Source organism: Monodelphis domestica, chromosome 1 (assembly GCF_027887165.1).
Source record: "Monodelphis domestica isolate mMonDom1 chromosome 1, mMonDom1.pri, whole genome shotgun sequence".
Classification (NCBI taxonomy): domain Eukaryota; kingdom Metazoa; phylum Chordata; class Mammalia; order Didelphimorphia; family Didelphidae; genus Monodelphis; species Monodelphis domestica.
This window is the reverse complement of record NC_077227.1, coordinates 33,106,976-33,130,164: the sequence shown is the minus strand read 5'-3', so window position 1 is coordinate 33,130,164 and position 23,189 is coordinate 33,106,976. Positions and strand designations below refer to the sequence as shown.

At 41.7% G+C, this 23,189-nt stretch overlaps 1 protein-coding gene across 6 annotated transcripts in view; it reads right to left on the bottom strand.

Moving 5' to 3' along the window:
* LINGO1 (leucine rich repeat and Ig domain containing 1) overlaps positions 1-23,189 on the bottom strand; it is a 515,479-nt gene that overhangs the window by 297,267 nt on the left and 195,023 nt on the right. The gene's annotated exons all lie outside the window — the stretch shown is intronic.

Below are 23,189 nucleotides of genomic sequence, written 5' to 3'. Positions count from 1 at the left end.
TTTTCCTGGCCATTGGCCCTCCCCTCATGGGTGCCATCTTCCCAATCATGCCCACCTCCACACTGGTGATCAGGGGGCAGAAAGGAAGGCCCATCTCCATTTTGCTCACCACCTCCATGCCCGTCTGTCCAGCTACTTTCCCTACATGTAATTTTCTTTAATTGGGAGCTTGTTCGTTATTCCTGTACTTTCTCAAGAAATAAACAATTCAAAAAATAAGTAGTGTGCTTATTCCCTGGAAGCCACACAGCCCAGGATCAAGAATTCCCATCCCTAGTCTCCTCCCCCAGTCGAATGGGTCCACCAAAGCTGCCCGGTCCCTCCTCTGGTCCTCCACCCTCTAGAGTCCTCTGTGGCTTCAGCTGCTCCTACTGCCCACTCCCTGGCCCCAGCCCCAGACACAAGGGCCCCGTGGCCTTCTGTGTGTCCACACAGGCTAGTGGCCTGTGGAAGATGAGCCCTCCTCCCCCGGTGGCAGCAGGGTGCCCTCCTTGGAATCCGCTAGAAAAGTCATAAATTGTTGAAAAAGGGCCCGATTTCCCGTGCAACAGAAGGTTAGAGTGTTTAAAGAGAGCAGTAGAACTGTTTTTATTAATCAGAACTGCTATAAAGAAAGCATTTTAATTAACATAATTATCCCGATTGAGAAAAGCAGCCCTTACCCCATAGATACTTTTCAGACTAAAGATGCTGGCTGTCACAATCAGTCATAATTAAATAAAGCAAGTGATTTTTTTTCCTTCCCCCCTCTCCCTGACTTGCCTGTTCCTTTGCCTGTTCTTTCTCCTCCCTAAATACAATCAGGGAATTGAGTACAAAGTAGATGCCCCACTCTTACTCCTTCAAAGAGTTGCTTGGGTGAGAGTAGCCTGGAAGCAGAATTAGGGACCCAGGAGCTGTCAAAGGCTAGGTCCTGGGAACACAGGCATCAGGGCACCATGAGGAGCACAACTCTATGCATGGCTTTTTAGCCTTCCCTTCCCCCCCTCCATCTCTACCTCCCTTTCCCATCTCTCCTCTCCCTTTCTGTCTTTGTCTTTTCTTCTCATGATTTCTCACTCACCTCTCTTCTCCTCTACCTCCCCTCTATCTCCTTAGACTCTCTCCCTTCTCTTTCCCCTTATGCTCCCTCTTCCCTACAACCATTCCATCTCTCTGTCACACCATCTTTCTCCTCATTCGGTTTTCCTGTAGTCACTGGTTCTTCCTCTCTCTTTTCCATCTCTTCCACCATTCCCTCCTCTATCCCTTTCCTCTGGTCCTTACCCCTCTCAGGTTCCCTGTGGCTTCAGCTGCCCTTGCTGCCCATTCACTGGCCCTAGCCCCAGATACCAGGACCCTGTGGGCTTCTGTGCATCCACACAGGCTTGTGGAAGACAAGCCCTTCTTTTCCCTACCTTTCCTCTCCTGATCGCCACTCTTTTAATCCCTTTTCAACATGATAATCTTTTAAATACTTCATACCTCATGCCTTACCTTTATAGGAGCTTTAGAGGTCTTTAAGTCCAACCCCTCACTTTATAGAAGAAGACACTGAGCCCCCCCTCCCATGAGAAATTCCTTGCCTGAGATCATATCGGTAATTAGTATCTGAAGCAAATTTGAACTCTGGACCTAGGATGGCCAAGACTTTCTATTGCACCGTGCTTGGATGTCTCCCACTGTCCAAGATTTCTGTTCTCCTCTGAGAAGCAGTAGATTTAGTAAATGGTTAATAAATGCTTGTTAACTAAATAGCACACTGAATTTATTTGTCAATTAAATTATATTTTATTCAATTAAGAAAAATGTCTTCTCTTCCCTCCACCTCCATCTAGCCCCACATTATCTATATGTGTATGTGTGTGTATGTGTGTGCATACTCTGAGTCTATCATATTTCTATCTGAAAATGAGGTAGTATGTTTTATCATGAGACCTCTGGAAGTGTGAAGGTCATTGGACTGATCAGAGGTCCTGAGTCTGTCAAAATTATTTTTTATATTTATAACATTGTTATTACACAAATGATTCTCTTGTTCTACTCACTTTACTCTCATCAGTTCATACCAGTTTTCTCATTGTTTCTCTGAAAACAGTCCTTTTATTTCTTAAAACATGGCCATATTAAGGGGGCAGCTGGGTAGCTCAGTGGATTGAGAGCCAGCCCTAGAGACGGGAGGTCCTAGGTTCAAATCTGGCCTTAGACACTTCCCAGCTGTGTGACCCTGGGCAAGTCACTTGACCCCCATTGCCTAACCACTCTTCTGCCTTGGAGCCAATACTGAGTATTGACTCCAAGACGGAAGGTAAGGGTTTAAAACAAAACATGGCCATATTATATCACATTTTTATGCCATATTGTTTTTTTAGCCATTCTCCACTTGGAGTATTCAATTCTTTGCCCCCCCCCAAAAAGAGCTACTATATTTTTGTACATAGGAGTTTATCCTCCTTTCATCTCTTTAGGGTATAGATCTAGTGATGGGATTTCTGGGTTAAAAGGTATGTATAGTTTAATAACTTTTAGGGTTTAGTTCCATGTTGCTCTCCAGAATGAATGGACCAGTTGATAACTCTACCAAGGGTGCATTAATAAGGTGCCCACTTTCTCATAGATAGCTCCTCTGCTCTTCGCCGTTTTCCTCTTTTGCCACGTTTGTCAAGCTGATGGTCATGAGATGGAATCTCAGAGTTTTTCAAAATGTGAAAATCTCTAATTATTAGTCATTTAGAACACTTTTCATATATCTCTTGATAGCTTCGATTTCTTCATCTGAAAACTGCCTGTTCCTATTTTGTTGTTCTTATCAATTTCAATTGGTTGCCTATAGATTAGAAATGAGACCTTCATCAAAGAAATGTTCAGTTTCCTCCCATATTTGCCAGTTTCTGTTCTAATTTTCACTATGTTGGTTTTGTCTATGCAACCCCTTTTTAATTTGGCATAATGAAAATTGTCCATTATACCTTCCAGGATCCTCTCCATATCCTGTTTGTCACAAACTTTCCCCTATCAATCGATATAGCAGGTGATTTCTTCCTCATTCCTTTAGGATGCTACTTCTTTTATTTGTATATTTACTTATAATTTTATGATGTTCTCTTTTATGTCTGTCATTCATCCAGTTGGGTTTTCCTTGGCACGTGCTGTGAATGTTGTTCTGTTCCTACTTTCTACAGGACCGCTTTCCAATTATCTGAAAAGTTTTTGTGATTACAAAGTTCTAACCCCAATAGTTGGTGTCTTTGGTTTCATCAAACACAAGGTTATTGTATTCTATGCACTGGATTTAAGAGTCAGGAAGAGCCAGATATAAATCTTGTCTCAAAAACCTATTCATCCTGTGGCCTGTGAGAAATTGAGGGGATTAGGATACAAGGAGACTTGATGTTAGCTAATCTTGATGACCATTACTGTATTGTTTTGCCCTTTTATTTTATAGGGTTTCTGTTTCTGTTTAAGTTTTCTCCATTACCTTGGTAACATTTAAAATCTACCTTCTCAAAATTAGTCCTTCTAAGGAGTTTAATTTGTAACCTGACATGATTCTGATTCTGATTATGTGGGAGAAAAACACCTTATGGAATTGGCTAATTCTATAAGTTGGATAAGTGATCTGGGGGGGAGGGGGCTCCCCTAAATCAAAACTGTGAGATTCATGAGAAAATGAAGAGCTTTGGACAACAAATGGTTAATTGTGGGAACTGAGTGAACCACATTGATTCTATCTTGTGACTCAATTCTGCTAGTTCCATTTCCGTTCTATATTGGCTCTAGTGTAAATTCTGTCTTGGGAGAAAACTTTATTCAATTGTGGGAACCGGAAGAAAACCTTATTGCATTGTTTGAATCGAGTCCTGCAGGGCTGAGAAACAGAACTATCTGTACCTGAACTTTTAGATGTTGGAATGTTTAGACCCTTAACCTTCCGAACCGTTAGAAGTGACTCCGCCAAGGTCCTAGGGTATGTTAACCAGAAACATAATCAGAGCCTAAATTTGATGCAAGACATTTTCTCATAATTACACCTCTCAAGCAACCCCTTTCTTTGTCTTATCTGAAAGATGGCCCCATAGTGATCGATCGGTTATTATCTCCAGGTTTCTTTGATTCTTTACAGATGCTTGAGAGGAGCAGGACACGTGTTTTCTTGAATTCAGGGAGTTGGGTCTGTTCACTTTCTTCCTCCCAACTTGGAAAGTCCCTAACCTATCATCCAAATAGAAAGCAGCTTATCTAGTGTTGAATTGTTTCCTTTCAAGTAATTGGTCTTACTTGATCAGTTGTTTTCAATATATAAAGGTCTGTCCCCCCCCCCATAGTCATAGTGTAGCCCTAAGTTGAGGAAGGGACCTGCTCCAGATTTGTTGGATGATTGGCATGCATTGCTTAATAAATCGATGTGCTCACAAGATTGAACTTTTGTTTCCTCAATCATTTCATCTTTCACCTGCCACAGTCCATAGGCTTTTTAAGCCTTAATTTCCTCCTCTGTAATATAGGGATGAAAATAACAACAATCAAATCATAAGATTGTCAGGAAGATCAAATGCATTAATGTATGTAAAGTGCTTTTAAATCTTAAACCATCAGATAAATATCCCTTATTTATCATTCAGCTAAACATTCTAATGGCTGCAGTATGTCCTCAATGGCATGACTTTTTGTCTCTTCACCAGTCAGGTCACCTTCCTCTGGAATACGATGTCTAGACCTGAATTCAATGTTCGAGGCTTGGACTTAACAAAGGCAGAAGACATCAAGGGTATAACTACCAACACCATCATCCCCTTCTGGACCCTGCAATTCCTTCAAAATAGCCAAAGATCACAGGAAGGCAGCCTACCCTATTACATAAAGGGATAACCTTGTAGTCCTGAAGACCTAAATTTAAGTCTTACTGGTGATAAATACTAACTGTGATCCTGGACAAGTCCCTTAATCTCTCAATGCCCAGGGCAACTCTTTAGGAATATAAATTGCAGGGAAGTACTGACTGAATTGCACTGGTAGAAGGGATTTTTCTCCTCCTAAAACACAAATCTTGGACCAAAAACAAAATGGAGATAATAAAGATCACATTAGCTTTCTTGTTTGCTTTGTCATTCTGTTGAATAGAGTTTACCTTAAAATCATAAATCCATAGCTGGATTTTAGACAATAAAGTCAAACATCTTCACTCTACAGATGAGGAAACTGAGGAATGGAAAGGTAAGTGATTTGCCAAAATCACACCACTATGAATCTGAACCTAGGTCTTCCTGAATCCAAGTCAAATGACTTTTTGACTACATGATGCTATCTTGTATACCACAGAATACTAAGGATCATTGCCATGGAAACTTTATATGGACCACTCTCATCATTCATCTGATCCTTTCAAAAACTTGTTGAAAAAGAAATACATTTAGTCCCATTTTATAGACAAGGACACACTGAGGCTTAAAAAATAAAATGAATATGAATAGAGGGAAACTCCCCAGGGGGAGCTTATTATAGGTGGAAGTATATGGGGTGAGAAAAAATTTCTTTCTTTCCCTGTAGGATCAGTATTTCATCTGTGCTATCTCTAGAGGAACAAGTTCTATACCATGACCAGGGAATGAATACAAGGCACCCTGCAAGGAATTCTTTTCTTTTTCTTTCTTTTTTTTTTGGAGAAAAAATCTTCAATGGTAATTTTTATTCTAGTGGAAATGCATTTATAGCTATTTCAAGATATATATGTCTTTATCATTTCTAATGTTTCAAGTGGAAATATATTTCTGATTCTTTTAAGTATAATTATAGTACTTTTAAGTACATTTCTAATGGATTCTGTTGGAATTCCTTCTAATTTAAATTAGAAACACATTCGTATTCTATCTTTTTTTAGTTACCATTTGTTTTTATTTGTCTTGGTCTATATCCAAGTGGCCTTCCTGCCCTAATGTCCAGATTTGGGGAGAATAGTGTGAGTAAGGAAAACACTTCCTAACTTCAGAAATTTGTAAATAGATGTAGGTCCTACAATCATATATTTAATAATAGTTGCTATGGAAAGATCAACCTTAAGCTCACAGGCTTATTAATTTAGATTTAGAAGGAATTTTTTAAATGAAACCTTTACCATCTATCTTATAACCAATACTGTGTATTGGTTCCAAGGCAGAAGAGTGGTAAGAGCTTGGCAATGGGGGTCAAGTGACTTACCCTGGTTAACACAGGTAAGAAGTGTCTGAAACCAGATTTGAACCCAGGACCTCCCATCTCTGGGTCTGGCTCTCAATCCACTGAGCCACCCAGCTACCCCCCAGAAGGAACTTTTAAGAGACCACTAAGCACATCCTAATGAGAAAGTTGAAGCCTATAGAGGTGAAATGACTTCTTTGACTTGCCCAAAGTCATAGAGCTAGAAAGTGGGAGAGCCAAGATTTGAACCCAAGTCCCCAAACTCCAAAATCTAGTACTCTTCCCACTTATCTAATACTCCTCCCAATCCCATTTGGTCTGAAATGGTCTCCTTTCTGTTCTCTGATTCTAAATTCAATTCTGCATCACCATGATGATTTGTGAACAAAGGAATGGAATGGTTGGGATGGTTGGCAACAAGGGAAGGATAAAATGGAGAAGAGGATCAGTTCAAAGACATTTATTTATTAAACACTTATTGTGAGCTTGGTGCCATGCTAAGAATTGAGGATATAAAGAAAGGGCAAAAATAGTCCCTGCCATGAAGGAGCACAGTTTAATGGGGGAGACAACATGAAAACTATTGTGTAGAAATAAACCATATACAGGAATACAGTGGTGATCATCTCAGAGTGAAGACATTAAGGTGAACTAAGAAAGGCTTCTTGGTGGAACTTTGGAGGATGAGATAGGGACAGAGAGCATTCCCTGCATGGAGCAAGCCAATGAAAATGCCTGCAGGCAGATGATAGAGTGTCTTATTCATGCATTGTCAAGGAGGCTAGTATTCCTGGATCAGAGAAGATGGTGGGAGAGTAAGGTGTTGGAAGAATGGAAAGGCAGAAAGGGCCAAGGCTACGAAGGGTTTTAAAAGCTAAACAGAAGCCTTCTGTTTGATTTCTGAGGTAACCACAAGTCACTGGAGTTTATCTAAACAGAGGAATGACTTGGCCAGACCTGCACTAAAGGAAGAACAGTTGGATGGCTGAGTGAAGGATGAACTGAAGTGGAGAGAGACTTGGGGCAGGGAAGTCAACCAGAAGACTACTACAGTAGTCCTAAGTGAGGAGGATTTGCCCCCAGTGGTAGCACTGTCAAAGGATAAAAAAAGAGGTGCATGTGAGGGACGCTATGAAGGTAAATTTGATAAAACTTGACAATTGATTAATTGGATAGGGGAGGGGTGGTTGACAAAAGTGAGGTGGCAGGGAGAATGGTGTTGTCTTTAACAGGTTTTGGGGAAAGATAATGAGTTCAGTTTTAAAAACATTTTTAAGATGTCTCTAAGCCACCCAATTCAAGACATCTAATGGGCAATTGGGCATATGAGATTGGAGGTAAGTGGAGAGGTTAGGGCTTGACAAATAGATCTGAAAAATCATCTTCATAGAAATGATCACTAAAACCATGGGGGTTGATGAGATCACCAAGCTAAATAATATAGAGGGAGAAAAGGGACAAGGACAGAGTCTTGGGGGATATCCATAGTTAACAGGTATGACCTGAATGAAGATCCATCAAGGCACACTATGGACTGGTCAGACAGGGAGGAGGAGAACCAGGAGAGAGCAGTGCCACCAAAAAAAATGAGAGAGACCAGACTATCAAGGCAAAGAGGATGATTGACGGTACCAAAGGCTGCAGAGAGGTCAAGAAGAATGAGGATTGGGAAAAGGCCATTAGATTTGGCAATTAAGGCATCATTAGTAACTTTGGAGAGAGCCATTTCAGTTGAATAATGAGACTGGAAGCCAGACTGCACAGTTAAGAAAAGAATAAGAGGAAAGGACATAGAGACGCCTTCTTCATAGAGACAAAGAACCTTCTCCAGAGAATGGAAACAGAAAGACTTTAGGAGTCTTTGCAGTAGTTTAGGCAAATGGTCATGAATATTTGTCCTGGAATAGCAGCTGGGAGAAAATGAGGAAGGGCCATTCAGGCAAGAAACATTTATTTTTCCTTAACCCTTTATCTTCCGTCTTAGAATCAATAATGTGTATTGGTGCAAAGACAGAAGAGTAGTAAGGGTTAGGCATTGGGGGTTAAGAGATCTGGGATCACATAGCCGGGAAGTGTCTGAATCTAGATTTGAACCCAGGACATCCTGTGTCTAGGCCTGGCTCTTAAACCACTAAGTCACCCAGCTGCTCCCTCCCCACCCACAAACATTTATTCAGCTCTTATTTTGTGGCAGGTACTTTTCGAATCCCCGGGAAGACAGAGAAAATCAAGAATATGGCCCCTCCACTCAAGGAATTCACATTCTAATGGGGAAAACAATATGCAAATAAATTTCTGCTGAGAGAGAAATAGAAGAAAGAGAAGAGGAGAGAGAGAGAAAGAGAGAGAGAGAAAGAGAGAGAGAGAGAGAGAGAGAGAGAGAGAGAGAGAGAGAGAGAGAGAGAGAGAGAGAGTATAAATGGGAGTCTTGGGTTTCAGAAGACCCCAGTTCAAATCCTGCCTCAAATTTTTCCTCACTGTATGACCCTGAACAAATCCAACCACCTCTCAGTCTCTGTTTCCTAATTTATAAAGTAGGAATCATAATAGCACTTTTCTCACATGGTTAGGGTAAGGATCATAATCTATCTATCTATCTATCTATCTATCTATCTATCTATCTATCTATCTATCTATCTATCCATCCATCCATCCATCCATTTATCCATCTATCTATCTATCTATCTATCTATCTATCTATCTATCTATCTATCTATCTATCTATCCAGAACTCTTGGTCCTGTAGTAATGTAATCTTTTATTCTTATGACCCCTAGATTACTAGGACTGCAGAAGACATTAGAATTATATAGAATTTTGGAGATCTTTTGAGTCTCTCACACACAATTTACAGAGGAGGAAACCAAGGTTTAAAGAGGGAAAATGTCTTACCCAAGGTTACATAGCTCCATGATCATTTGTAATTTTGGGGAGCAATTTAAAGAAAGGGGGAGAAGTAAGCCAGACAGCCAAGATGTAGTCCTATCATGAATGCCGGAGACCTGGCTCTAGTCCTGAGTGGTGCCCTTCACTAGCTTTTGCCCTTCAATAAGCCAATCCCACTCCCCAGCCTCAGTCTCTTCCACTATAAAATGATGAGAGGAACTGAGTCTTGACAGTCTCTATGGCCCATTCCAGCACCACCAGTCTATGGTTCTAAATCACCCAGAGAAACCCATCCCAGGGACTTGGTCCTCCCAGAGTGTTACCTGGGAAATGATGACAAATTCAACCCATCCAATACCCCTCAGAGGAGGCTGGGGAGAGAGCTGGGAAGAGGGGAGACAGGGTTTCTGTTTGCTTGGCACTGAACTCGCAGGACTGTATATGAGTAGGCGAGGCCTTGGGAAATATTTTATTTTGGTGCATGGCCGTTTTTCCCGTGAAAGAGACGCTTAGTTTTTAGTACGTCTTAAATAGGATCCTGGCAAAGTGTCTCGACAGCATTTTTTAAATGGCCTGCTAATGCCCCCCCATAAAACAAGTCTGACTGGACTCTGTAACCCAGTTCGCTTGCAGGATTATAAGATCCAAGGATTTAGAGATGGCAGGGACCTCAGAACATGGTATATGGCAGCTGGGAGAGAGCTTAGAAATCATCTGGTTCAACCCCTTCATTGTACAGATGGAGAAACTGAGGCCCTTGAAATCAGATCCTCAGATTCAGAACCCAGAACTTTTTACTGTGTCCTACCTGAGAATCACAAAGCCACTAGTTAAATAGAGTCAAGCCTCTGGACTTGGATGATGGATCATAGGATCATAGGTCCAGAGCTGGCCAGTACCCTGGAGGCCATAGAGAACACAGGCTCTTTGCCTTTTGTGTGTGTATGTCATGAACTTCTTTGGCATTCTAGCGAAACCTATGGACCATTTCTCCAAATCATATTTTAAATGCATAAAATAAAATCCTTAAGATTACAAAGGAAGGTCATTCTAAGTTTAAAATTTAAATTAAAAGTTCAAAAATAAAAGCTCAGAGTCCCCAGTTTAAGAAGAACCTCGATCTATTCTAACTTTTAATTTTAAAGATCTGGAAACTGATTCTAAAGGTGGTTAAGTGATTGATCTAGCATCATTTGGATAGTAAGTGAGAGAGGAAACTTGGACCCAGATCCACTGTCTCCAAATCCATGCTCTCAGAAACTCCTGGGGAAAACCAAAAACTGATTTCAGATCATGGCATGACAGTGCTAGACGGGATCTGAGAGGTCGTTGAGTCCAGTCCCCTCATTTTAGAGCCAATACAACTGAGATTGAGTAAATCTCTTCATCCCAATTCTTCTCCATTCACTAAGAATGGGCTAAGTCTTCCTGTGCATCCCAATTCTGGGTCTTATTATACTGAGAGACAAGAGGAAAAGCCTGAGGCTCCTGTGCTTGGGGAGCTCTCAGTCTGGCTGCTGAGACAAGATGAGAAGACTTGGGCTTCCACCACGTGCAGTACGGTGCCTTAGACATAATAGACATGTAATAGATGTTTGGGGAATTGCCAGGTCCCTGCCCTCAAGAGCCTCTCAGTCTGGTTGGGGAGACAAGACTCTTCTTGCACAGGAGATAACCAGACTGACATATACTGAGCATGTACCAAGTCCCATCCCTTGTGCCACATTTGTGGGAGAAATGAAATGGGGAGGAGAGAAAGAAAAACATATGCACAGAAGGTGAGAGCTGGGACTTACCCAAGAGACCTTCACTTGTAGAGGAAAAAAACAGCCTCCCAGAGATGAAGTAATTTGCCAAGGTCACACAGGTCTTCCAACTTCAAATCGAGTTCTCTTTCTCTAAAATAATGGTGGGGGGTGTTTTGTTTTTTGATGTGTGTGTGTGTGTGTGTGTGTGTGTGTGTGAGAGAGAGACAGACAGACAGACAGAGATAGAGACACAGAGATAGAAACAGTAAGACAGAGGGACAAAGAGACAGAGAACTGGATTTGGAATTGAAGACCTGTACTCAAATCCTGACTCTACTCTGAGTTTTGGATATTTTAGAAAAGCCATTAAAACTTTTCAGGCCTCAGTTTCCACATCTGTAAAATGAGGGACTTGGACTAGATGACTTCTAAGGCAGTAGTTTTTTTTAAGTCTTTTATAAAATAAATTTTAGTTAGCTTTTTTAAAAGAATATCTATTATATCTTTTGTTTTAATATCACTAAGATTTCTCCCAATATCTTTCTCCCTCCCAGAGTGATATAATAACTAAGAATTATTAAAGAAAAAAGAGAAAAAATCATCAAAATCAATTAATACATTGAAAAAGTTGGGAGAAATATATACAATGTTCTATACCTATGTACATCCCTTCTCTGCAAAGGAGTATCTCCAAACTTTTTGGATCGTACATGCCTATTAGTAAAAAATGGTAGGGATCAGGGACCCTCTAACCACATACAAGTTAGGAATATGTGCTACTAAACTAGTAATTCTGTGCCTCATAAAATTTAAGCCTAAATATACCTTTTGAAAAGATTAGATATACATGAAATCGTATTTGTTCCTGGAGGTAATAGAGAATCACTAGAATGGGGGGTGGGTGACATGGTCAGATTGTGGCTTTGGGGATACCGCCATGGCAGCACTAGAGGAGAGAAGGGAGAGAGGAGAGACTCAAGGAGAAGGGAGATGCTCATTAGCCTCTTTCAGTCATCCAGGCAAGAAGTGATAATGACCTGAGTTAGGGAGGTGGTGAATGAGAGAGAAGGAGAAGGATGAGAGAAGTTTTTGTGAAGGGAGAAATGATTGGTTTGGGCAACAGAGTGCATATGTGGAGCGGGTAAGAAAGACAAGGACAGCCTTGATTTGGGGCTAGGGTGACTAGGAAGATCATGGTGCCCTCCACAATAACAAGGAAATCTTGGAGCAGCTAAACAATTCAGTGGATAGAACACCAGCTTTGGGGTTAGAAGGACCTCAGTGCAAACCTGGCCTCAGACATTAAATGTCTGATTCTGGAAAAGTCACTTTATCTCTCTCAGGTTCAGTTTTCTCATCTGTAAAATGGTGCCCATCTATCCATAACTCCCTTCCACCTCTCTAGTTTTGACTTCTAGGGCACTGGGTGGAATACAACTGGTCAAGTTGTGCTCGGTTTTATACTGTGTTCAGAATATTACACATTCTCCTAGGCAGACTGGGAACTCTCAAGGGCAAAGAAGATGTGTCTTCCTTCTGCTTCCCCTACCTAGCCCTGATCTGGGAACACGGGGAGATTCACCCGAGTTTTGCTGATTGACAGTTGACCCAATAATTTCCCAGACTTTTGTCCCTGGCCAGATAAGCAGCCTGTCCCTGACTCTAGCAAAGGTGTAGGAGAATCAAAGGTGAACTTCTGCCTTCTCTCTACCACTTACTCCTCATCTGCTTTTCTTCCCTTCAATCAAAACAGCAGTTGGGCAGGTAGTGGCCTCCATGGTTAGGGTTAAGGAAAGGGAGGCTGCCCAAGTCTGATAGGGTGTCATGTTCTCCATCTCTTTCACAGATAGAAAAAATGAAGACCAGAGAGGGCAAAGCACCTCCCACCAAGGTCCCACAGAAAGTCAGTGATGAACCTCAAGTGCAAGCTCCTACATTGCTTACTTACTGAATTTCTCCGTTTCCCTCCTCCCTATTCCAGTTCCAACACTTGCAGATGTTGCTGGTCCTAAAATCCAAACATCACCATCTTTCTTGTAGCAAACAATCCTTTTTTCTGAAATCCACATATGAGTTTGGGGGATATGTCTACTCTGATCGAGTCCACAACAACTGAAAACGAACAGAGCTGAAGACATTCACGGGCTAAAATGTGTTTTGTTGGTCTGTGTCAGTGTTGTCTGTGTCAAGGAGAGAAATCTGAGTTTCAGAGGGTCTGAGGACTTATGGCTGGAGGGAACCAAAGAGCTCCTACAATGTGGGGACTCAATCAGAAACTTTCAAACATCTGCTTTAATAACTTTATTTCAACATTGCTGTAGACATTTTAAAAATTCTGAAAAGGAGTCCTTAAATTTCACCAGCCTGCCAAAGGGGTCCATGACATAAAAAGTTAAGAACCCTATTTTAATTTTATGTCTGCATTTTGCAGCTAAGAAAACTGAGGGGCAGAGAGAGGAAAAGTCTAGGAAGAGATGACACATTGATAAAGGGGGAATGGTGATTATAAATGGCAGGTTGGGAATCTCTTGTGGTGATGGGGGGTTAGAGAGAGGAGGCAAGGATTCAACTCTAAAAACGTTTGGAGCTTTGGGGGGAAAGGAGAATATAAGTTAGCAAGTATTTCTTCAACAACTATTGTATTTTAGGCACTATAGTAGGTGCCAAAAATACAAAGACAAAAGTGAACCTATCCCTTCTCTCAAGGAGTTTATATTGTTTGGGGGACATACAGGTGAGACCATTATTTCTCCTACAGAAAGCAGAGACACTATTACTTTCTCCTTAAAAGCAGAGAAGCTAGGAATTAGAGTTGTAACTGCTTCTATGGTGTTTGTCCCTATGGGATCAAGGGGTTTGTGAGTTTAACCTTGACCTGTAAAAATAACCTGTGGAGAAGACAGCCAAAAGGGGGGTAAGGGGAAATGCCTTTCCTGTTCTAACTGCCTCAACCATTCTTTTATGAAGACACATTACAGAGAATTTTATGAAGAACGATTCTGGAGAGAGAGAGACAGAGAGACAGAGACAGAGACGGAGAGACAGAGACAGAGAGAGACAGACAGACAGACAGACAGACAGAGAGACAGAGAGAGAGAGAGACTATTAAAAGTGAGGTTTAACTACGGGAGTGGAAACACCGAGGAAAAGCAACTGCCTGAATACAGCGGTTGAGGAGACATGACAGAGGAGAGACTCTAAATGAACACTCTAATGCAAATACTATCAACAAAGCAATGGGTTCAAATCAAGAAAACATGTAATGCCCAGTGGATTTACGCGTCGGCTATGGGGGGGGGGGGAGGAAAAGAAAATGATCTTTGTCTTTAATGAATAATGCTTGGAAATGATCAAATAAAATATAATAATAAAAAAAATGAGGTTTAAATGCTTTGTTATATGGGACAACTTTCCTGGCAAAGGGCATGGTGAAAAATTTGGTGGTGTAAAAAACAAAAGATATCAAAAATATTTATTTTTTTAAAATAGCTTGAAAGAAACTGAATATACCATTTTCTTGTCAATTCTAGAAAGATATCAGGAAAGAACAGAAAGTAGATGGAAATATTTCCTTCCTTCCTCCCTCCTTCCCTCCTTCCCTTCTTTCCTTTCTTTCTTCCTTTCTTCCATTCTTCCTTTCTTTTTTCCTCCTTCCTTCTTTTCTTCCTTCCTTCCTTTCAAACCCTTACCTTCCATTTTAGAATCAATACTGGGTATTGATTCCAAGGAAGTGGTAAGGGTCAAGCAATTGGAGTTAAAGGACTTGCCCAGAGTCACACAGCTGGGAAGTATCTGAGGCCAGTTTTGAACCTAGCACCTCCCATCTCTAGGCCTGGCTCTCAATCCACTGATCTACCCAGCTGCCCCCCATTTCCTTTATAAAATGATTACACATTTATCTTGCAAAGAAGATGGCAAGGATTCCTGCAAAGAGATTTTGTTTTCCTGAATGAATTAAATGATGTAGTGCTGTGTTCTCAGAAGTGAAGAGAAGTTGTCTGTCTTTAGTGAAAATTTGAGTCAACTCTTGCCATGATCTTTGTCCTCGATAAAAATATAATAAATAGTTATTTGTGCTTTTGTTTCATTATTGATTTCATTATTAATAAATTGTATATTCAGAAAATTTAATATTTACTCCTAGGAGGCTAGAGGATTTAATATAGAGACATGAGTAACTACTATTGGGGAAGGAGGTTTCTTCTGTTTATAAAATAATTAATATTTGATGAACTTGGGTGGAGGGTTTGAATTTAGTTGATTCATAAGGAAATATGCTGAAATTGTCTTAATTAATGAGGAAATATATGTGTACTTATCACAGTGAGCGGCGCATAGTAGATGCTTAATGTTTATCAAATTGAATATATGTGTATGTGTTCATATACATGTGCACCCACACATGCATAACTCGGATTTTGCTTCAGCACTGATAGTCTCTCCTTGCGTGAGGTGTGAATGTTTTGCTTGATTATTGGTTGCCTTATTCAGAGAACTTGATGATATTAACCATAGAAACTGGCCAGGAGAAGGCTGAAGGGTGACCTATAGGTGAGATTGGTGATCTGTGTAATCCTGCTACTTATGCAACGGAAATTCAAGATACTTTGCAGGAGTCGGAGAGCCTGGTATTAGCAACTAAGAAAATCATGAAAGGTCTCTCGAAGGAAGTGGCTCTTGACCTGAGCTTGGGAGGAAGCTAGCTTTTCTTTGGAGTAGGAGGAGGTGGAGAGAGAAGGAAAGAGAAGCGAATAAGCATTTTAATTGCCTACTGTATGCCATGGATTGTGCTTGGTACTTACAAATAGCTCATTTGATCCTCACAACTACTCTGAGAGGTAGGTAATATTTTTATTCACATTTTACTGCTGAGGAAGCTGAGCCAGTCGAAAGTCATCTAGTAAGTGTCTAAGCCTAGATTGGAATTCAGGATTTTCTGAGCCCAGATCTAGCCAGATACCTACTTCGCCACTTAGCTGCCTCACCATAGGTGGGGGCTGGGGTGGAGCTGGAGTGCATGAAGAAGAGGAAAAGTATAATAAGTCTGCAAAGGAAGGCTTGGATTATGAAGGTCATTCAATGCCACACAAAGGAGGTGGCATTTTAGCCCAGCTTCAAGAGGAAGGTACTGGAGCTTTTTGAGCAAGAAAGTGGCATGCCTCGCTTGATCTATAGGATTAATACTCTTGTAGGAGTATTAATATGGCACCTATAAATAAGTCTTGATCAATGACACAAGTAAAACCCAGTGGAATTGTGCATGGAGGGAGGAGAGGAAGGAAAGAACATGAATCATGTAAACATGGAAAAATGTTCTAAATTAATTAATTAAATAAAAATTTTCAATTAAAAAATCACTAAAAATACTTGAAAACAAAAACAAAACCAATATGGCATCTGTGCAGAGAATGCTTTAGAGAGAGAAGAGAATCTGGAGTTGGGAAGCCAATAAGAAGGCTATTGCAATAGTCTATTGGAGAGGTCATGAAGGCTTGAAGTAGGATAGTGGCTTGTGTAAGTAGAAAGAAGGGGCCAAATACATATAGCAGTAATAGGATGGATGAGACATAAGCAGTTGACCAGATAGGAGATGTGAGGGTGAGGGAAAAATCAAGGATGACTGAGGTTGTGAATCTGAGTGACTGGGGGGATAGGAGTATCCTCAGTAGAAGCAGAGGAGTTGATTTCAGAGGAAAGATGGGTTTTACTTGGGGCATTGCCAATTTGAGGTGCATATGGGACATCTATTTCAAATGTCTAGTAAGATGGTGCCATAAGGAACAATGAGCAGAATGAGTTCAGAAAAACCTGGAAAGACTTACATGAACAGATGCAAAGTGAAGTGAGCAGAATCTGGAGAATAATGTATACATTTGCAGAAATACAATGATCAACTGTGAAGGACTTCAGCTGTTATCAGCAAAGCAAGTCTCCAAGATAAGTACGAGGGACTCATGAGGAAAATGCTATCTACAGCCAAAGAAGGAACTATTGGAGACTGAGTGCAGATTAAAGCATGCCATCTTCACCTTTATGTCCTTCATGAGATTTCTATTGTATGTGTGATGTGTCTTCTATCGTGACATGAGTAATATGGAAATATATTTTATATAAAAGTCTGGGTATAACCTATATCAGACTACTCACTGCATCATGGAGGGAGGGAGAAAAATCTGAATTTTTAAATGTTAAAAAACAATTGTCAAAAATTGTTTCTATATATGATTGAAAAAATAATAATAAATGCCTAATAGGCAATTGGTAATACAGGACTGGAGCTCAGGAGGGAAATTAATGATGAGGAGCCTACAAAAGTCTATACAGGTTTTGAAGTCATCTGTATAGAGTTGATCAATGGACCCATGGAAGCTGATGAGATCACCAAGAGGAGAGTATAAGGAAGTGGACTCAGAACAGGGGATAAACCTATACATGGCAGGTGGTACATGGATGATGGTCCAGAAGAGAAGAATAAGAAGGAATAAGCAGGCATACAGGTAGAAGAACAAGAAAAGTATCATGAAAATCCAGTGAAGGGAGAGTATATAAGAGGGAAATGGTGGTCACTAATGTCAGTTGCTGCAGAAAGGTCAAGAAGGATGAAGATTAATAAAAGGAATAGAGACTTTAAGAAGAGAGCCAGGGCTGGGCTGCTTAAAATGGGAACATTCTTCACCTGCTATCAAAGAATACATGAAAAGGAAAGGAGGAGTGAAAATTTGTAAGAACAGTTGATCTGTGTGTTCAAAATGGAAGAATTGAGTTCGAGGGATTTCTGAAGGTGAAATCCCCAGACAATACTGAGCTGGGGTTCAGGTAATGACATGGAGAGTAACTTCAACCCAAAGCCAAGGAATGATCCTTGGGTCCAGGAAGAAAGCACTCAGCCTCTTCGGAAAGAAGGGAGCTGTTCACCCAGCCATGGATTAATAAATGGAACAGGGAGACCTTGGAGGAAAAGAGAGGGGCTATAAAAATTGACTTGAGGGAAGGAAATGGGCAACTTGAAGACTGATCAAATGAAATGGAGGAGGGGGAGGTGGCAGTGTGAAAACTGGGAAATGAGTGGGCTGTCATTTCAGCATATCCTGAGGTAACTGAATTAACATACAGCAAGAAGACCACAGGGCAAATATCCCAGAGACCTCATAGCTAATCTTGGCTCAGAGATCCATTTACTGTGTGACCTCTGGCAAGTAACTTAACCTCTCTGGGCACAGATTTCTCAATCTGTAAACACACCTGGCCTGCCTTACTCCTAGGGATTTCTGAGGAGGAAATGAGAGAAAGGATAGAAAAGGGCTCTTAAATGCATTTAAGTGCAGTGCTAATATGAGGTGATGTTTTTATCATTCCCTTCTTGTTTCAAATCCAATTGAAAAGGCTCTGAGGTAAGAAGGGGAGAGCGGGGGCGGGAGACAAGGGAACGAGACACATCTTTCCCTGGCATTTTGATTTTTTTGGGTTATATTTTTAGATGGACTACTTTCTCCCCCTCCCCCTCAGTAGGCGGAGGGACACCAAAATAGCCAGATATGTACGTGTCGGGGGTTATAAATAGGCTTAGCACGGAGCCCAGTCGCCGGAGACTTCTAAAGAAGGCTGGTTGCCAGATGCCCCCTCTGCAGTGGGAGGGAACGAGGGGCTCCTTGCTCTTTTTTTTCCCCCCACCGATACCTGTTTCTTCGGCTCCGTGTTCCTGGACCCAATGCACAGGCGCGCACACACACACACACACACACACACACACACACACACACACACACCTACCTCTGATTAATCGGTGGACAGAATAACACTAGTCACTAGTGCTACATAACCGGGTGGGCAAGTCACTGAAGCTCTACGGGTCTCAGTTTCCTTATCTGTCAAATAAGGCTAGACTGGGTGATCCCCTTCCAGCTCTAGGTCCAGGAACCCCGGTGTGGTCTTTTTAGTCTTCCCTCAGTCAGTTCTCCTAAGACCCCACCAGATGCAGCACCGGGGAGCAGGTGGGGAGGAAGGCTTTTAGTTCTCCATGAGCCCCCATTTTGGAGGCTATACTGGGAAGCCTGCTAGACCTAAAGTAGGGAGACCCCTCCCACGTCTGTGGACAAATCAGTCCCCCTAAGCCTTTGTTTCTTCACCTATATAATGAGAGTAGGAATTCCTGCCCCGCTGGGCTCCAGACACTAGGAAAGTGTTCCTTACACCTTTAGGGCCACAGGAATGGGAGCTATTATTGGTAACAAGACCTCCTGAGGCATTGTCTTTGATAAGAAACAGAGACCAAGCAGACCCTGCCTTGGGGAAGCAATTTGTTCTAAAGGAAAAAGTAGGAGTCTGGAAGTCCAGAGACCTGGGTTTGAGCACCAGTGACACTACTCAGTAGCTGTGTGATCTTGGGCCAGTAATTTAACTCTGGTCAGCCTGAATTTACCTATCTAGAAAATGGGGGTAATTCTTATCCTCCCAACTTCACTGAGTCATTGTTAGAGAAGTATTGTTTAAACAATACATTTTTCTCCAAATACATATAAAAATCATCTTTAACATTTTTAAGTTGTCATTTCCAAATTTCCTCCTTCTCATTCCCCCTTCCTGTGACAGTAAGCCATCTGAAACCAATTTTATATGGGTAAACATTTAGGAAAGTACTTTATTACCTGTAAGTTCTATATAAAGGCAAGCAGTTGGGGTACCTGGAAAATTGACAGGGGTGGTTACACAGTCGTTACCAGATGCTCCATGGCAGGAGAACCCATTCTCCTGACTAAATCTGGGGTCTATTCTGAGAAAGAAACAGCCTTTATCCTTAGCCTGCCCCAGAGGCTGAATGAAGTAGGAGCAGGAAGGCTCAAAGCTAGCCTTGGCATCCCCCAGAATAATTGGCCGCTCTTGAGGCAATTGATGAAAGGCCCCCACCACAGAACACTGGCCCCATCTCCTGTCACCTCACTTCACTGCTCAATTTAGATCCAGAATGGTTTTTTCTTTACTTCCAGAGTCTTCTTTCAAAATGCCATGATCCCTTGTGTCTAAAAAAAAAAGGGAGGTCATGCTGTCAGCCTTAGCTGCTAACACCTTAGTTAACTGGTGGCAGCAAATACAGAACCTCAGACTGGAAGGACACCTCATAGATCACCTCCTCCTGCACCTACTTGATTCACCACCATTCACTATTTGAATCCTCCCAGGATACCCCACGAGTGGTGGTCATGGAGGTTCTGCTGATATTCAGTGACAGGGAGCTCACTACTTCAAGAAGCATCCCTCTTTGCTAATTGTTGAAAGTTGAAATCTATGACTTCCTGACTCCTACCCACTATCCTCAGTTCTACCCTTTTGGAGCATCACAGACTAAATTCAAATGCTCCTCTTTGGCAGGAATTAGTTGTCAGTCATCAGAGCAGTAACTGAGACAGTTCACATCCTGTTTAAACAATACAACAACAGTCATTCAATTTGAAGAATCATTTCCAAGGCATCTGGCATGTGTAGGGTCTTGCATACCATAATGGGCATACAAAAAGCCAGTAACACTGATCCTGCTCTTGGAAAGCTTAGTCTATTGAATAAATGAAAAGTATGTGGGGGAAACATCAAGAAACAAGGGACAGTCATGGTTATGGGAAAGACTTCAGAAGAGAAAGGGAGCACAGATAAAGATAGCCAGGAGAGTTTTTAGCAGTCAAAGTCCCCCTCCCATCTTCCCAGTAGGCTACATTCCAGGCATACTGACCTAGCTGAGGTCCACTTCAACCACATTCTTTCTAGCCTCCATTACCAAAGCCTCTTTAAGGAGGATGCTCCCCTATTTACCTCCATGTCTTAGAATCCATGCCCTCTTCGAGGCTCAAATGCCACCTCTGACAAGACATTCTTTAGGATTTACCCATTTGCTCATCACTCCTACCCACCAACCCCCAGTCACTTGCCACCAAAAGCAAACAAAAAACCTCTGCTTCATATGTATTTTGTGTTTATTTTTCAGTCTACAAGTTTCCCACCCTTATCCCCCAATAGAATGTATGCTCCTTGAAGGCAAGGACTGTCTTTTTATCTCCAGCTTCCAGCACAGTGACTGGCACAGAGTTGGTGCTTGATAAAGGTATTTTGAATTGAAAAAAAAAGATGGTGATGAATTATGAAAAAACTAGGAAAGGTTGAATTCTGAATTCTTCTTTCTCCATCCACTACTTTCCTTATCTGTAAAATGGGAATAATAATCCCTTTCTGGCATACCTCAGAGGATAGTTGTAAAAACAAGAGAAGAGAATGAATAAGAAGTCCTTATTGCCCATTAAGAGATGATAGAAATGTCAGCTGCTATGCTTATTATTCTCTGTTTTCTTTCTGTTGATAGGAAGAATCTCCTCTAAATTGGGCTTGCTGTGGCAGAGGGAGGGTGCTAGGTGAGTAGGTTCACCACAGGGGCCTCACTGGGGAGCTAATTTGAGAAAGGTCACCTTTTCAGACCCTGTGCTTATCTGAGGACTGCCTGGAGTGGCTAGTCTGGACCGAGGACTGGCAGATAAATGCCTAAGCAGGGTGCCAGCTCCCATTTCTCCCACATTCTGGAGGGTCTCCAAGCCACGTGCAGTCTATTTGGGGCTCACTCCACCCACTCTTGAGATGTGGGGAAGGTGGTAGCAGCAGCTGCTTCCCCAGTTTAGGGAGAGTCACGTCACACCCCTCCCCACCTCCCTAACCTGAAGGAGACAGGAAATGATTAACTTTACTCCCTGGAAAATGAGGAGGGAGTTATAGATGAAGAAGGCGACTATAATGGATAAGATGTGCATTTAGGGTATGAAGCTAAGGAAGGTCAAGGTTACAGGTTCATTTTAGCTTGTGACAAATGAACTTCAAGAACAAACTTCTCTTGAGATGGAGTGTTGTTATCATTTAAACTTTGGTGTCCCAAGTTGATGTTGGCTAGGTCCAGATGTGACTTATCCAGTCAGTGGGATGTCCAGTGGTCTGATCATAGAGTAGGACCTATCCCTGGAGAAAGACAGTCTCAAACCATCATAGCCTCTTAGACTCACCTTTGCTTCTGATCACAAACAGATCCCTAATCCTGGGCATAGACTGAGCCCTGATACCAATATCAAATTCAATCTTCTTTCTTTTTTTGAAACCCTTACCTTCTGTCTTAGAATCAATGCTAAGTCTTGGTTCCAAGGGAGAAGAGTGGTAAGGGCTAGGTAATGGGGGATAAGTGACTTGCCCAGAGTCACACAGCTAGGAAGTGTCAAAGGTCAAATTTGAACCCAGGACCTCCTGCCTCTGGACCTGACTGTATCCACTGAGTCACTCAGCTGCCCCATTTTCAATCTTAATCTCGGTTACAGATAAGAGTCAAAAACCTGTCCAGAGACTGACCCTGGAATTCTATCTCACAAACACATGCTATGAATCACAAGAAGGTTGCATAAGATGCCCCTGCCTGAACTTTCTCCCTACTCCAGTCACTAGATTCTGAAGTGATTTTCCTAAAGTCACTCCCCTACTCAGTTAGTTTCAACAACTCCCATGAACTTCCAGGAACAAACATAAATTCCTGTTTGGCATTTAAATCCCTTTATAACTTGGCCCCTCCCTACATTCCCAGTCTTCTTATACCTTCCCTCCTCCATACACTCTACAGTTCAACTCTGCTTGCTGTGTCTTGAAAATAACACTCCATCCATTTCCTATTTCTGCATCTTTGCCCAGGCTGTCTCCCATGCTTGGAATTTTCTCCATCCTCAGCTCTATCTCTTTGCTTCCCTGGCTTCATTCAAGACAATTCAAACCTATCCCTCTAAAGGAACCCCTTCCCAATCCTCCCTGCTACTAGTGTCTCCCTTCTCATATGATTTTATATAGGCTCTATATTTACCTAGTATCTACTTTGTTTGCACATAGCTATCTATAAATAGCTAGGTGGTACCTTGGATAGAGTACCAGCCCTGGAGTCAGGAAGGCCTGAGTTCAAATCCAATCTCTAGCTGTGTGACCCTGGGCAAGTCACTTAATCCCATTTGCCTCAGTTTCCTTATCTGTCAAATGCACTGAAGAAGAAAATGCCTATCTTTGCCAGGAAAACGCCAAATGGTGTCACAAATGGCATCCCTCAATTGAACAACAACCTACATATATTTCTATGTTGGCCCTTCCATTAGAATGGGAGCTCCTTAAGGGCATGAACTGTGTTTTCCCCTTTCCTTATATCCCCAGTGCTTAGCACAGTACTTGGTAAATAATATTTACTTAATAAATGCTTGCAAATTAGTTGATATTGTCCAGGTCAGCACCTTGGAGAGCCCTCCAGGTGTCTGGAACTTCTGGAATTAAAGGAAAGAAGTAGAAGACAGAGAAATTAATTCTTACTGATAGATGAATCTTGGGTTACCCCTTGCCCTCAATGGACCTCAG